This window comes from Anopheles merus, chromosome 3R, assembly GCF_017562075.2.
Source record: "Anopheles merus strain MAF chromosome 3R, AmerM5.1, whole genome shotgun sequence".
NCBI lineage: Eukaryota > Metazoa > Arthropoda > Insecta > Diptera > Culicidae > Anopheles > Anopheles merus.
The window spans coordinates 33,540,746-33,557,533 of NC_054084.1; the positions used below are offsets into that span (position 1 = coordinate 33,540,746).

General features: G+C 43.7%; 1 protein-coding gene across 14 annotated transcripts in view; it reads left to right on the forward strand.

Moving 5' to 3' along the window:
- The window catches only part of LOC121597432 (CUGBP Elav-like family member 2), a 284,267-nt gene that overhangs the window by 144,709 nt on the left and 122,770 nt on the right, over positions 1-16,788 (forward strand). The gene's annotated exons all lie outside the window — the stretch shown is intronic.

Here is a 16,788-nt window from a genome sequence, read left to right on the forward strand (position 1 = left end):
TGTTCCTAAAAGCATTGGAGAAACCCAAACAACACAGAACAATAAAGATAGATTTTTAGAATATCTCCAATCGCTTTAAAACAAAAAATTGCGGCGTCTATTTTACCTGGTGGAACCTGGTGTCCTTGGTAAGAGATTTTTGACGCCACTGTGGCAACACAAGCACTCAAAACCTTTTTGGTACATCCGCACGGCAAAAACGGTCTTTATCATGGTGACGCGTTTTGCCGCGTAGCTTACGCCAGTGTCACACGTTCATCTTTGTCCGGCCAGAATCCGTAACGCTCCGGACGAACAACGATCGAGCGAGCGAGCGCACGCGACTGACAAGTGAACGGTGGCTTCGAGGACGAAAAGGAATTGGAAATCTCGTGACCGCTTGAGGCGTCGAATGCGCTTGATGCTTGTGACATATCGTCAAGCCCCTTTCTTCCCCTTTGTTGGCACTTGCCACAGCCATTTGACCAGCTGCGCTCCGAGATCCGATCAACGTTCTTCAGCTGTGCAAACGAACGAAAGCGGCAGCAGCAGCAGCACACCGAGGGTTGCTGGGAGTTGCCACACACAATGCCACCGAGCCCGCGGCGCACGTATCCGGGAGCGCAACCGGGAACTGTTGATTTCCAATCCATTACTCATTTTGCTCGTTCGTTGATGTGGACCGGGACACACACCAGCGGTACCAGTGCTGACCCGTCGGAGTGCCGCCTCCAGCAAAGAAAGCCGAAGCGAGTGAGAAAACGGTGCCACCGGACATTTCGTCATTTGACTTTTTTTTTTCGTGGAAGGATGTGTTGAAGGATGGTCGAGCTGCTGATAATGGCCGTGCAGTCTCGTTTTTTTGTAAATGCGTTCCTTTGCACTAGAGTGCATGGTGAAGATTTGCGAGAGACCGACAGACCCCCAATGGTCAGTGCAATACCGGGTCGATTTATTCTACCGGTGCTACGGTGTAACGCACAAACGAGAGATGCCTGAAGACTGATGGACGACCATGGGAAAACGACAAAAAAAAAATGAATCACAAAATAAAGGCATCACACTTTTGAACAGTTACTATCGTTTGTGTGCCGGGGATTGGTTCTTGTGTGTCCGTTGGGATTGAACTGAAAACTTTCTACACTTCGGGAACGCTTCAGACACAAGTGACCGACACACAAGGGGGGAAACAAGTGCATTCACCGCTCACAGCGATTCAAGTGGAAAAGAGCACAGATTAGAGTGCCTTTTGGGGCAGCATTTTTGTGTGTGTGTGTGTCCCGGTCTGTCACATGGGTGTTGTTTCCTTAGCTTTCGAAAGTTAGGCAAAGGTTACCGGGTGAAAGAATGCTTTGGCCAAACCAATCGAACCATCGTTCACTTATAGGGGTGAACAATGCGTTAAAGAATCGTACTTTTTGTGAGGAATGCAACGGAAAATCTTGAGATACTATTATACATTAAATTTGATTTATCTTTTATAAGACTTACGGGATTATCCATAAGTTACGTAACGCCAAACATATTTTTTTATTGTTTTATTCCTCTTAATGAAGCAACATGTTAGGTTAGAATATTAAAAGCCTCATAACTTTTAATTGTGCATCGGGTTGACTCTATCAACTCTATCACAGAGTCAAAGGGGATCTCTCTTACTCTAGGATTATTCAGACTACATAGACTACGACAAACCCATTCTAGTTCACCAACAAATGACGAACCCTTATAGTATGTGAACGATAGCTCATAAAATACTGTGATATTTTCCAAAAAGTATGTTGCCGAGTCGACTGTCTGATTGCTACTAATCCTTTTATATTTTCATCACGACCCTGACAGTCCTGCTAACACTAATACTAACGTAATCCTATGTACCCTTCTCCTATAATATTAATTTCTACAAATTTGCAGCCATTTAGGCGCCAACAGTATGTGTAACTGATCTTGAAACTATACTAGTTCTGGCTATTATTTTATACCTGTGTTGGTTTTAGAATTGATCCTGTACTAATTCTGATTCCATACCGGTCCTGGAATCTATGTCGGTCCTTAAATTAATCCAAACAAACCTATATGAGCACTTGAACTGCTTCTGATCCTGATCTCACCAGTTTGGGAACTGATCATAACACCTTATCTGTACGGTTCTTGAAACTGATTCGGAATTAGTAACGGCTCTGGAACTTTTCCCAAGCCAATGCGAGCCCTAGAACTGATCCTGAACACATCCCAGTCGGGAAATAGATTAAGGACCTATTTCGGCCTTGGAACATATCCTACATGGAATCAGATTTATAGAGATATTATCATCATTTTAATCAATACCAGTCGCCTGTGAGCGTTACGTGGTTTATGGACAGTCCCTAAACATTAAAATTTATCCCGAATTAATAACGCCGTCATTTTGGAAAACACAACCCTCAATGTCAGCAACAAAATCGCAGGAGAAATGTACATCTAATGATATCAAATGATGATCGAATTAAGGAGAGAGTGTGAGAGAGGACCAGCAGACTCCAATGCCTCAATCTCCGAACACAGATACATCATGATTCATCATTATGCTAACGTTCAATCGTATGATTTCCCGGGGACATTTCCATGATTTCCTTTGGCAAGATTTGTTATACATTGCACGAGAAGAAGAAAAAAAAACCCCTCCACAAAATTTCAATTACCCAATGTGTAGTCATGATTACCGCGATGAGTTTTCTCTTTATCGAATATTCCAATTGGTGGGCGCACGTACTGCAAGATGCCAGCAGGACGATACGTACGTGTGGCCCCCCATCAAAACGTCCTGATACCCATCAATATCCACAACGCGGGATGATGGGACAGATGAAACAAAAATCCACTCACGTCACCCGGTGGCGTACGGAGCCCGCATTTTGTAGTCGCTCCAGGCACTGGTAGGACACTCACCCCCCCCCCCCCCCCTTCCCTGGAACACGCCTCTCCGGGAAGCCAAAAACACACAACCCGCACAAAAATTTTGCAACATTTTTCGATTACCTCATCACTCGCTTTCGCTCGTTCGCAGCTCACTGAGTCACTTGGAAAGGGGGAACTGGAACGTGTCGTGACCCCGATTTTCTTCTCCACAATCTTTCTCTGTTAAAAGAAGAAAATGTTAAATCAGTGATCTGGAGAAGCCCGGTCCCGGATCGTTTGAGGGTGAAATCCGATTCTTCAAAGCCGCCGGTTGGTGGGTTGGTTCATATGCTTTTCCACCCCCTTTTTGCTTCACATTTGTGCCACCCCTGTTTGTACATCCCGTTTCCTTATTGTCATGTTTTGTTTTCCGTGCGGTCGGGACGCAAAGACTTTCTTTTGGGGTTTTGGAAAATTATGTATCACTTCCGTGTTTTGCTTTTCTTTTGCGCCAGCTTTCCACACACACACACACAGTGAGTGTTCTGAGGCTTTTGCTTACCCATTTAAGATGATGGTTTTTCCGGATCTTTTTTTTCTTACGTCGTCATCGCTTCCCCTCCCAGCGCTCCCGTGACGCAGTGACATCGGCGTGACACTGCGTGACGCACTTGAAACGCACGTTTGGCTAACATCTTTTTCCTATTTTCGGAATCCCCGAAGGATTTACCCAAAGTGAGCGGAGAGGATGAACAAAAAAAAAAAAACGAACGTAAAAGAAGGGCATCAGCCTCTGAAGAGGAAAATCAACGTGACAAAGCGCTATTTTTCAGTGGGCAGAGATTGTGGTGTTTTTTTTTTTGTTTCTTCTATCCTCACAGCAAGCCTTCTCTTTCGTTTCGTTCACTTTTTTACCATACTTGACATGTTTTCCCCTCCCCGGTTGTTCCTGCAGTGTGCTCCGGGTGTATTGGTTTTACTCTAATTTAAATTCAAGCCGAAATTGAATCAAAACGCACTTCACATGCTTGAAACCAGATTGTCGGCTGGTGCGGAAGGTTGAGTTGGTGGGTGTTTTTTCTTCTTTTTTGGTCGCAGAAGCTAACCCAACGGGTGGGTGTGGGGGTGCGTTGAGTGCTTTTGTGGTTATGGGTGGTTGGTGATGAACACAGGACACTGAGCAGTAATCAAAATGTGGAGCATGTATGGTGCGTGCCTGTTCAGCCTGGGTAGCAGCGAAAGGAGCCTGGTTGAGCGTTTACCTAACAATGAGTTAACTTTTTTGAAAAGATTTGGTTTTTTTTTCTACACGTGTATGTGTTGATTTTGTGTGTGATTTAGGCCGAGAAAATTTGCGAAACTCGTAGTGAAGTGCAGATCTTGTTGGAAGAATTTTAATTACACACGAACCTTCCCTTTCGGTGACAAGTTGAAAGATTGAAGAATTTTATAATTAATTGAGCAGTAACTTAAGTCACCATTTGTGGTTATGAAACAGTAATTAAAAGTAAGGTGAAGATAAAAATGAATGTTTTGTACGTCTATTTGTTACAGTTACTGGAAAATAAAAAAGAATAAAGTCACAAAACGATCGTTGAATTTCAATTAAGTAACTTTTCGAGATTTGTTGGTCAAATTATTTGTGTTAGTATATGTTTAAATTACTTTCACATTTTCCAATATCATCGGCGTGAAATAAAAGGATTATGTGGTTGATAATAAAGTCAAATACGTTTAAGACTCCAAATTCAAAACTTATTAATTTTACTTTTTCGCTCTTTGGGATCTATTTGATATTTTAATCCATAGCTTTCATGCTTTAATTACGTTGAAGTTCTCTGGACAGTCCTTAGTAAAGCTCTATTAAATCTCATAAAATTTTAATGTATGAAACACTATTTTACACTTTTATTTTGTGGCAAAAATACAACGATGAAAGCATTAAGATTAGGCTTTTAAATTAAATAAATCAAGTAAGCTTTCATCGGGTGTTCCTCTGCATGGTTTTGCTTTTTCTGTGTTTTTGTGCAAAGTTTTCAAAAACCTCAATCGAATTATGAAAGTATTAAATTTGTGTTTCCTTTCTATTTGTGCACCTCATTGCTTAACGGAACGGATTTCAGTTCAAACAGCAAAGCAGTCAAGTAATAAAGGCCCAAAACAAAAGCTAACAAAAAAACCCAAGCCATCAACATTCTTTCACGGCCCAACTCTGCAAAGCTCCTTATAGCCGTTAGTCTTATTGGCGAAAGTCTTTGTGCGGTATTAGCACCGTGAAAGCGCCACCGGTTTTTATCACTGTCTGCACCGATCCGGATTTAGCTGCTTGAAGGAAGAACGAAAGCCCGCGGTAGCCGCGAGATACCATTCCAGTTAGGCGACCTCCCTGACCCCCTCCACACGGAATGCGTCAATGCTTTAGACAGAAGTAGAAGCAAACTTTAAACGCAGTGACAGGCGTATTTGAAACAGACGAATTCCGAGGAGCTATTTTGCGAAAAATAGGGAAACTGGGGAGATGAAATACTTTTCCCCAAAATTTCATTTCAAGCGATGCGCCTCCTCCCGGTGCCCGATCGGTTTAGATTGGCGTTTGGATTTTTGTAGCCTTTCAAGGGCTGACTTCAGTGTCAGTGTTAAAAAAAAAACCCGGGCAGCACACCGGCCAAACCAGTAATTCCGAGGCGAGCCGGGCTAATAATGGCAAAAAAGGGATTAACCGTGATAATAACCTTGTAGCCTTTTCCAGGGGAACGCACCGCACGCGCTTCATCTGACCCCATTTTCGTCTCCCTTAACCTCTAACGCCCAACCTCCTTTTTGAGTTTCTCTTTCATGTTTCATGCGCGCACAATCATTGACCCCCGGGTGGACGAGCGGGTGGGAGGTCCCGTGCCCGGGTCAATTTCTACTTGGGAAAAACTTGATTTAGGTCCGGTTGGATTTGTAATTAGCCGGCGGATGATTTTTCCACCACCCAGCGCCTCCCCTACCCAAAGCCCTCAAAGATGAAAGGGCTGTCAAATTGTCGGTTTGAGTAAAATTGCGTGCTCTGGTGCTCCCGTCGGTCAGCTTCTGGCTTGCTGGCTTTGGAAGCTTCGAAGCGAAATTAGGCTTCTGAAAAATTCATTCCCCTTTTTGGTGTGTTTGTGTGTAACCGCTAGCGGGTATAGGAAGGTGGTTAAGAGTGGCTGCTGCTGCCGAGGAAACTGGGACAAGCATTTCAACGCTTAAAGCGCAAACCAGTACCGCGTTTATTCGTTTTAAAATTGACGCTATATTAATGTCACACAGCGCTGGCTGGGCTGGGCTAGGCTGTAGGCGGTGGCCACCAAAGCCACCAAACTCTATTTCCGTATGTGTATGTGTGTAAGCACACAATCAATATCCGGTGGACCGTGTGGTACTGGTGGTTAATTATGAGCGCATTATTTAGGGCAGCACAGAGGGCCGTGGTGCGTTGAAATTGCTTCGACAAAAGCTTCAGCAGGAAAAGCATCTGTCATTAGTTTATTTTTAGCCAACGGAAAAAGCCGTGCTGTGTGTCCGATAAAGGGAAAATCAATTAAGGTTGTGTCAGGGCGCAAAAGCATGAGAAAAACGGGAAGACTAAAGCAGCGCGCTGTGTCAGCCAATTGTCACAGGAAAAACACAAACAAAACTTTCGATCGAGCGCTGTGCGGAAAAGGTGTGTTTATTATGATTAAAATTTAAACGTGAAAGATACAACGCATACCCCACATTCCACCCGTTAATACGTGAGCTAATGCTCGGTATACAGCTTAAAACTGTTGTCTTCCAAGCGTTGGCACAGAACAAAAAGAACCCGACTGATCCATGCGGGGTGATCAATTTTCTCACGTCTTTCATGCTGCAGATTTACTTTTATTGTAACGATCAGTGCACCTTTTTTGTGTCCTTTTTTTTTTTTTTTAAATAATGTCCAAAGTCTCTTACTGGGACGAAAAAAAAACAAGAAGCAACCATTCCTTCATGTCGGCAGCACTTGCTGAAATTGCAAATTTGACAATCTGCTTACGAGGATTATTGCTGAAAGTGCTGTGCGACGCAACTTTTTCTTCGTCTGTCGGTTGCGTAAAACCGGCGATACGGTGTGGGGAGGGCAGATTATTTGCCAAAAAAAAGCAAAAAAACTTCAAAACCCCTCCGCGTGTGTTGGGCTAAAGGTGGCCCACAAAGTGTACCATCTGGTTGGTGGATGTGTTCCCTGTTTTCTTTTTTTTTTTTCAAAGGCTTTTAACGGCCTTTCTCCCTTCTGAAGGTTTTCTGAGCCATAAAAAGGTTTAATCTTGGCAGCATAGCGAAAGTGTGCCGATTATGTGCTGTCGTGGGAAGGTCGCAGCACGTCAATTCTTTTTGGGCGATTTGGGCGAGACATTTTAAAGAATTTTCAAAGGTATTTTCGTATTTGGTTTTCACTTCAATTCTTCAAAACTACCCAATCAAAAAAAAAAAAAGAAGACAGCTCCAAAACTAAGCGCACATTGTCTCATGATTTAGCGATGACACAGAAGGTAAAAAACCCCGCTCTCCGCAGGAAACCAAGCGGACAATGTAGAAGCCTTTTTTCCGCCGTACGAGAACCGTCCTCGACGGCTCCCGACGAGAACGACTCGGGGAGTATTTCAATTTTTAATGATTCCAATTTTCATCCCTCATTCAAAGCCGTGGGGGGGGGGGGGAATGATGGAACAAAGGGTTGGACCACCAAATCCAGGCACGGGCAACCCTGGATAAAGGTTTGGCTTTCTTATTTTTTGTGTTATTCTCACTGCTGAAGTTCCAGCGAGCGAGCGAGCTCCAAAAACAAACGGAGCGAATGAAAAAAGAGGAAGAAGAGAAGCCCGCTTCCAGAATAAACCTAGTTTGTGCCAGATTGCATAGTTTCCACGCCCTAAAACTGCCGTTCTCTTCGCTCCCTGTGTGTGTGTGTGTCAAATATCTGTCCCATATTTAGTGAAGGACGTGAGAAATATCATCTGCTGCAGAGTCACGTACCACCACCACCTGGGGAATAAAGGTCACGAGTTTAGGAGGCAGAATAGGATATGAAAAAAAGAACCAAACGCGAAGGTCCTAACGAATGGGGTACGATTTTACCTTCCGAAATTTAAATTCCAGCTCTTGTGCCTGGTCTAACCTGGTGTTTGATGCTCTGCAAGGAGTGACCTGATAATGGAAAATGTAAAGGAAGCCAAAAAGAAGGTTGTTTTAAAGATTTGTGCATTTGAAACTAACGAAACAAGCGTGCATTGGATGAGAGTTCGATGGAGGATTTAATTTTAGAAGCCGAAATAAAATGAAGAATTCTTCTCTTTTAGGCTCCAAATGAACCATTAAATGAACACGCAAAAGGTTAAGGTTAATGGTTTGTAGTGGAGTAGGAAAAAAACCCTCATTTTTCCCAACAGCGCTGCTAGGACAAAAAGTTTAGTTCCTAATTAACAGCAGTCTCCCTCTCTCTCTCTCACACACACACACACTTACCGGCAGCACGCTTTGGGCGCAACTTTGTATGATAGAAGTTCCTCTTCTAACCACGCGTGGAAGCTAAATAATATTTCGTACACAGTTTTGCCCTCCAGAAAAGGTGAAAGTTTTCCCCCCAACAATCCCCATTTGATGAAGTTGAAAAAGACCTTTTGTTTCTGCCCCGGCTGGGGGTGGAAATCACTTCATTGCGAGCTTAATTAGTTAATAAGGGGATGATTATTTTTCCACCAATTTCACCCATCATCAAATCCCGCACTTCGGTCCACCTGAATGCAACTTTTGCTACTTGCACTAATTATCCGGTTGCATCTCGAACGGTTGATACAGTAGCAGCGCCAGCATTTGGAGACGTAAAAAGTGGTCTAATGTTACTAGTAACTCGCTCACAAATGGAGAAACTGAAAAGGGAAGAGGGGGTGTCAATCATATCTCTTTCCATTAATCCGACACCCACACCGCGATGGCGATGGTTTTCTTGCCCTTCCCCGTAGCTTCGAGGCAGCAGTAAAAATTGACACTGCAATGCTCTCCAGCTCTCTTGCGACAGTCTCTGGAAAGGGTTAAGCAACTTTGGCGATTGTAATTAAGTTGACAATCTTAATTAGAGCGCACCCGCGCCCACACCCAGACCGAATGCACTCTGCCAGAAGTAATTACAGATAACGAGACCGTCCGACCCGACCGATCGCCAACTGACCATTACTTCGTTTTCCAGTGCCTCTGTCGCTCTCTCTCTCTCGCACCGGCTAAAAAGCTTCCCGAAGCTCTAATTCCAAGAAGTTCGATTAAAATCGATGATCGAGAACGGAGCACTCATTCATGGGGAGCTGTGTTGCACCACTCAACAACCACAAGGACTCCACAAACCCCTTTTCCGCGTGTGAAGAGCGCCGGTCAGTGATGGCAGCTTTCGAAGGGATGGCATCAATTGATATATTCAGGTTATTGAAGTATCGATTTTCGCCAGCCCTCACGTTTGCCAATTTGCTTCCACTTGGTGGTTCGCTAGATGATGATGCCAGTTGCACACGCTTTCCCTCGTTGTGAGTGTGTGTGCTAGTTGGATGTCTGGTGGGCGCAAGTTCATACTGGAACCCGTTCCACTGCTGGACGATGTTGATTTGTGTTGCTATTTTTAGCCATCAATACTTTGTGTCCCTTCGCTTGGTTGGTGCGTTGAATATGTTGAGCATCGAAAAAAAAACTTGACCACTTTTACACACACACCCAGAGTTGTACTGTGTGCAATAGAACGTATTGATCGAGGAACTAATCGATCGGGGAGATGCATTAAAAAACGAGTTCTAGGAAAAATCGATTTTTCCTGGACAACGAAAAACATTCCAAAGCTCAACAGCATAGAACGAGCTCGAGCTTGTAACGAGTAGTGTGGGTCAGTCCGGTCAGTTTTATTTGCCATAGATGGAAGTTGATAGATAAAAACGGTTGATATCTGTGTTCACAATTGGTTGACTGGTCAGTTGGGTGAGTTTGAGCAGTTGCCTGCAAATGGGGAAATTCTATGTTTTTTATTATTTCTTTCCTCAGCGTTAGCTATTTTGAATCAATTTTTACTCGATCCTAGAAATGGGACCGGGTTTTTTAGCTCCCTTTTTGTGTGTGTGCGCGCGTCCAGAACGGTGCAGCGCTCAGTAGAATGTTTTGTTCCCCTCCGCTTTGCTCCCAGTCCGTCGACCCGAACAAAGCAATCAAATGAAATTCCACAAATAATCAAATACATGCGCCATAATTGAGCTAGTCTGCTTTTTCCTCCGCTCCATCCGCCATTTCAACAGTCCATTGACCTCGTTTTTCCTCGCTACGGGGGGCACACATCACCACAACACATCACGACTTGATGTGGAGAAAATGGTCAATTTAATGCAAAAAAATGGGTAAATCTAAGTGAAATAAAATTGAATATAACGAGCACATCAGTTGCTGTATGTGTGTGTGTGTCAAATGTAGAAAGCTAGCCAAGCACTAATTAGCGATAATCCATGGCTGTGGGTAGGACGGAATAGACACAGAACAATACTATAAAACGGAGCAACAACAAAAAAAACTGCTGCTAACAACTATCACGTAATAGGGAAAGAAACACTTCAACACTAGTCGACTAGCTAATAACGCGAGTTTTTCATTCCCTTTTTTTGACATCGCGGACAGTTCTTCCCATCGGGTACATTTCTCCGCGATAGAGCCGGCACTGTCGATAGTTTAGCATGAATAATTAAATCGAAACACAGAGCCTGGCACACAGCTGGCGGCTACTGCTAGCTAGTCACCACCATCGATTCCGATGAAAGCCAATCAATTATGAAAGCAGCAAAAATTGAAGCACGCAAACACATATAAAAAGGCTTACAGCTATCGATTTGATAACAATTCCATGCTGCATATTTCAGGGCAGCATTTTTATTTTATTCTTTCATAGAATGTGGTAAAACCCATTTAACTTGATGTTAGCGGACACGTTCGTGGAAGTATTTTCACGGCAATTAAAACCGTTTAGTTATGCATGTCGAGGCTGTTGAATTCCACTAGTACATGGTGTATGACTTTCACAGCACATTTACAATGTTTGCTTAATTGATGTCAACCTTTTGGTAAAGCTAATTTCTGACATTTCCTTAGAAAAAGGTGTGATTTTCCGCCATCACTTTGATGGCTCCTGATCGTTTGGAAGGTTGACTTTTCTTGTTGACCTATGTTACGATGGCCTTGTCTGTGTCATTATCACTCGCACGGGACAGCTCCCGAAAGCTGTTACTATCGACCATATGCTAGCATTCCTTTCCTTTCACCAGTCGATTAAAATTAAATGCTGCAAGGGAAAGCTCTGTTCCATATGGCTGTCCCAATGTCTCTACGTTTGCTCCATAAACACAGTCACTTTTCCAAAATGACACCTTCGCCGTATGCGTGTGCCCGGGAGATTGTCTGTAATTATGTGTGTCCACCCACCACACCGCAGCTGTGCATGACAACGAACCACCGACCAGATCATGTGCCACCTGTCCATTTCGGTAGCAAAGGCCCGCCCCGGCGCAATAAGGCAGCACGCAACACAGCGAGCTTTGCTCCGAAACTACCACCGGCTATTAACACAGCAAAACGGTCCAATTTGTTTGCCTGTGGAAGCTTCTGAAAGACCCTGGGAGAGACATCAAACTTCTGCCAGGTCTGGCTGCTTGCTGGCAGTGCTGGGGGAGTGCTTTTTGGCACCCTGCCCGGTTTGCCGAAGAAAACCTTCGAACATTTACATTTTCATCGCCTGTGTGCGGGGGCATTCATCGTTGTTTGGGCAAGCCGAGGAGGGCGTTGTTCCGAATGTTCCAACTGTTAGTGCCCCTAACTACGGTAGCTTGAGCCAATAGACACAGTAACGAAAGCTCATGATGTGACTTTAATTCTTTTAAAGAGGCACATTCGTTTCTATTGTCTTGAATTGATAGTTAACACTCAATTTTCGTTCATGCGTTCATATGTCTAACATTATCTTAATCTTTATATATATATAATGGAAAAAGATTCAATGCAATATTAAGCATGGTTTGCTAAGCAGATTGCCTACATTTAGGCGCGTTCGAATGAACAATAGTAAACTTTAGGCACATTAGTCCAAGAAAGCTTCTAACATACAATTAAATTACTTAAAGTATGATTGATTACTCCAATCAACAAATTCATATCACCATACGCAGTTGGAAGAGAATTAATGCCGCTGTTGGCATGGTTTTCTATACCGTTTGCATACTATTGATGCTTTGTAATGAAATATGCACAATTAGGCACAACTTGCTAAGCAGTTTGCATAAATTTAGGCGCTTTGCAATTCAAATGGCAGAACTTTTGGTAAATCAGTCAAAGAAATCTAGCAATTCAAAATGAAAAGATTAATTACTTTAAGCGATGATACAACAACCTTAATCAACAGAATAGCTCAAGCAACCTAAGAACTGGATTATTATGTTGTTTGGATTAGACATGGTTTGCTGCGCCGTTTGCATACTTTTAGGCGGTTTGTAATGAAAATTGCACTTGCTAATGCTCTTTATTGCTCCGTTGGGCATGATTTTATATGCCGTTTGCATACCTTTAGGTGCTTTGCAATAAAAAAATATAAATTTAGGTAAATTAGTCAAATAACGCAGACAATATAAAATGAAACGATTACTTAAAGCATTAGCAATTTGATTTCATTACTCGTACAAATCATAATGCTAGTAGGTATGATTGCCCTCCGTGCATCAATTATAACTACTTTCTTATCATCATTTGTTACATGCCATGTGCCATTATTATTCAACATTAAAATTTACAGTAATGCCTGCTTAAGGCATCATTTGCCAACTGGCGTCTACGTTTAATATAATGCTGCTCTCATAAAGTGAGTTCAACTGATAAAGTTAACCTACAATTGCTGTGATGCTCGCACACACTCTCTCTCTTTCAAACACACATTGTCATCGTATGACAATGTCGAAACTTGTCCCGCCCCCTGCTCGTATTTAATACGTCATTCAACTTTTGAAAACATATCACCGCTAGCAACCGTATCTTAATTCTGTAAAACGTCACAAGCCAAAAGTGCGCTTCTGGTGGTGAACGATGACGCGTCAACGTGGGTGACAGGATCGTCATAAAAAGTGCTTTGAAGCTTGCACGTGTACGAGCGACAGTTGATCGTCATGGAAAAAGAACACACAGGGAGACAGGGGTTTGCAATAAACATTAAAGGTAACGATCGCACACGGGACGGCATCTCCCGTTGGGTTCCTGTGTCCGCATACACTGCAATCACACACACACACCCACATGCTCAGATCACCTCTCAAGCTGACGTGTGTCCTACACCCGATTTCTTGCTCGCCATTTTATTAGTGGCAATAAAATCTTACTCATACGAGCGCCGGTGCCAATTTCATTTTTGGGTGGTGTACCTTGCGATGTCTCCAGCTCCTTCCGGAGAAGTGAGTGTGGCTTTCAAGTGGTGGTAGAATGCAGCTCTGTTCGCTCCACACTGTCTCATTCTCTCTCCCTCTCTCTAGTGGACCAAAAACCCCAGTCCCAGGGTCGATGTGTTTGGAGTCCGCTCGTAAAATGTGCTTAATTTATGTGACCTCCAACGTTCCTTTTTTTTAACCCCGAGATGAAAAACGGAACACACCTTTCGGGTAAAGGCCAAAGCCTCTTCTTCTGCAGGGCATGCCAGGGAATGCTTCCCAGAATGCGCTGAGCAGGCAAGAAACTGTCACGCATCATTAAGCCTTATCCTTTTGGACGGAACCATCTCGGAACCAACTGACGAAGCTAAAACCATTTGCTGCTCGACCCCTTGGGCGGAGGGGGCGGGAGTTCATTTCAGACTGGACTGCTTTGCTTTGATCCTAGATGCGCCCCCGAGGTGCGTCGGGAGGACCAAACCGATACCGATGATTCATTGCCGAGTATCCCCTCGGTAACCTTCCCACTCTGCTCTATCCCTCCAAATTGCGCAGTTTTCCCGGCCCGGGGACAGTCCACACTGCCAGCATAATAAAGCAATTACCATAAATTTGACAATGTCAATTGGAATTTAAACATAATTTGCATATAATTCATTTCACCCACGGAACGAGTGAACCATCCTTTTTGTCGCCCCTGCCCTGCCTTGCCGTGAGCAACCGACCGATCAGGCCAAATCCAAACACCGCCAAAAGCCGGACATTGGCTAGAAAGTTAACTTCCGGTTCCGGACATTGAAATGGAGGCTCGTTTAATGCACACACACCACCTTTCCCCGCATTTTCACAAACAAACCAATCGCTCGACGATCGTCCCAATCCCGCTCAGCAAGGTAGAAACGATAAATGAAATTAACAACCAGACCTCGGGGTGTGGCGGTGTTTGTGTGTGTGTGTGCGCTAGCCAGTCAGCCACCAACACCAGCCAGCAAGGTTTGGTTGGTGTGGTTTTTCAGCTGTGCACGAAATTGGGCCACCCGTAAGGTGTGTAACCCGAGATGAGCGTATCATCAACTCTCTCTCTCTCTCTCTCTCTCTCTCTCTCTCTCTCTCTCTCGTCCCGTTTCGCATCCCTTTCCAGGTCACCTAAAACTGTCGTTTTCGTGTTTCCGGGCTCACCGTGGGGTCCGTTCCGGTGTAGTTGTTGTAGTTGAACTCCAAACTCTCCGGGGTCTGTGTGTGTGTGAGTGTGTGCGTGGGGTATGAAATTAATTATACTATTTGCTCGACGACCAATAAAATTTGCTCGAATTAATATTGCCACACTCCGGTGCAGCCACGGTCACACTTATGCCGCGGCTAGTTAGCGTGCTTTTGGGGGGGGGGGGGGGGGGAGTGGGGATCACAACATTACACACGCAACCACACGCACACACACTATCCACGGTGTGTAGTTGCGCTGCGTACAACTTTTGCACGGAATGTTTAATTATTCATAAACGATACTTTTGCGCAATTTATGCGTGACACCAGGCGACGAACCAACGAGGGCGAAGCTGTTACTGCTTACAACACTGCCTGCCACCTCAGCTGTGCGTCAAACGTCAATCGTCACACACACACAAAACACACCGGGTCGGAGCCGGTTCGACACACGCACCTGGCGTGTCGCTTTAAGTGGCGTGGGTTCTGCACCCCCTTAGCTCTCCGTCCCCCCAACAGACTCTGCCCCTGTGTAATCGATCACCCACCATTAGCGCGCGCGCCTGAAGGTGGAAGGTGTCAGGAGTAAGAATTTAAGACAAGCCCCCGGGGACAAACACAACACCGCTTCGCTTGAGCCGAAATGGAGGCGCCCAGTCAGTTTCAGCGGGATGGGGTAATACACGCGCGTCGTCATGGAACGCGACGGGGGGGGGGGAATATTAACCGATTCGGGGTTCACAAGCACCGGAACGATCCGGTTTCGGTTCCGGTTTGCCGATTAGAATGAACGGTTTTAATTGATTGAGTTACACCAGTGCTCTTGTGCTGAGGGTGGGGCGAGCCGTCGTCGGAAACGGTTTCGCGAAACCGGTGAATTGGGTCGTTTCTGGGGCTTGTTTCTTTGGGTGTTTGTTGGGAGGCTAATTTGATGGGCGGTTGTTTGCGCTTTGTGGTAGGTATTGGGGGCATATTGGCAGACAGCACAGAGAGTGGAATTAAATTGTGAACTTTAATTAGAATCTAATTGTTAAATCGAGGGTAAATACGTTAATTTGAATAGTTTAATTGTTTTCAAGTTAAGCATATCAATTGTGTGAGCTTTATATGACTCATTTTTTAATTTTTTTTACAATTAGCTTTATTTTGATTTGATTTGATTTGATTTCATAAAAATTTAATGCTATTTACTCAATAAAACGAGAAATACAATATCGCAGAACCAAAAATCAAACTAAATTGTCAATCTAAATTGCTTTCTATGCGGAATTACTTAAACAATGGAACATAAATTCAAAAACTGACAAGAAATCAAAGCCTATTGGAAAATGTTGCTAGAAATAGTTTATATTAAACAATATAAAACATCCTTCAATAAAATATTTAATCAGTCCAGAACGAAAAGGGAATAAATAAGTAAAATGAGTCTTGTCGATCGAATGGATAAACAATAATTAAATTGAAAGAATCAATTATCAAAAGATAATTATTACGATTATGATTAGCTTAGCTAATGATATTCTGATTTGTACTGTTTTAATATAAAAACATAATTCTAAAATTGGAAGAATTGGTTTATTTTTTTTAACATTTGATCGTTAAAACTTTTACAATTTTACAATATTTCCTGCAAACAAATGTAAAACAAAACAAGTTTTCGATAGTTTTTAATTAATTGTATTCTAAAAACAATACATAGATGGACCAAAGAGTCCATAATCATTGTTAAACATTTTATAGTGTTTCTGGCAATGCATTTTATGGAAATGTGTAACAAAGCTTTCATCTCATAAATACCAACTACATTGCGGACAGCCAATTTCAACCACAAACTCCCCTTGAAAGAGAGCATTCAATCCCTACCATTGAATACCCTATGGTCCTGTGTCCGACTGCAGCTGCAGCTTTCGCTCGACCTGTAATGAGCGAAAAATAATACATTCGCGGCCTGCAATCGTGTTTCGATCCGCAAACCGCTTCCGGAACTTGCAGCGAGCGCGCGCCCGCGCCATCTTGGAATGTATAATTCAGCACACGCTTCGAATCACGTCACGGGCTCGGGTGGTTCGCTTTCGGCTGGGGCTCAGAGAGAGCTGGAGCAAAAGCACCAGCGCCAGCGCAAGTACGGCGTAAGACGGTGTTTAATAATTCAAACATATTGACGTATGTTTTTGTAGCTCTTGCCAACACACTGCAGCTGTAATATCGGGACCCACCGAAACGCCCTGCAACTGTGGTGCCATGTGTGCTGCTAAGGTTCCAATCGAAA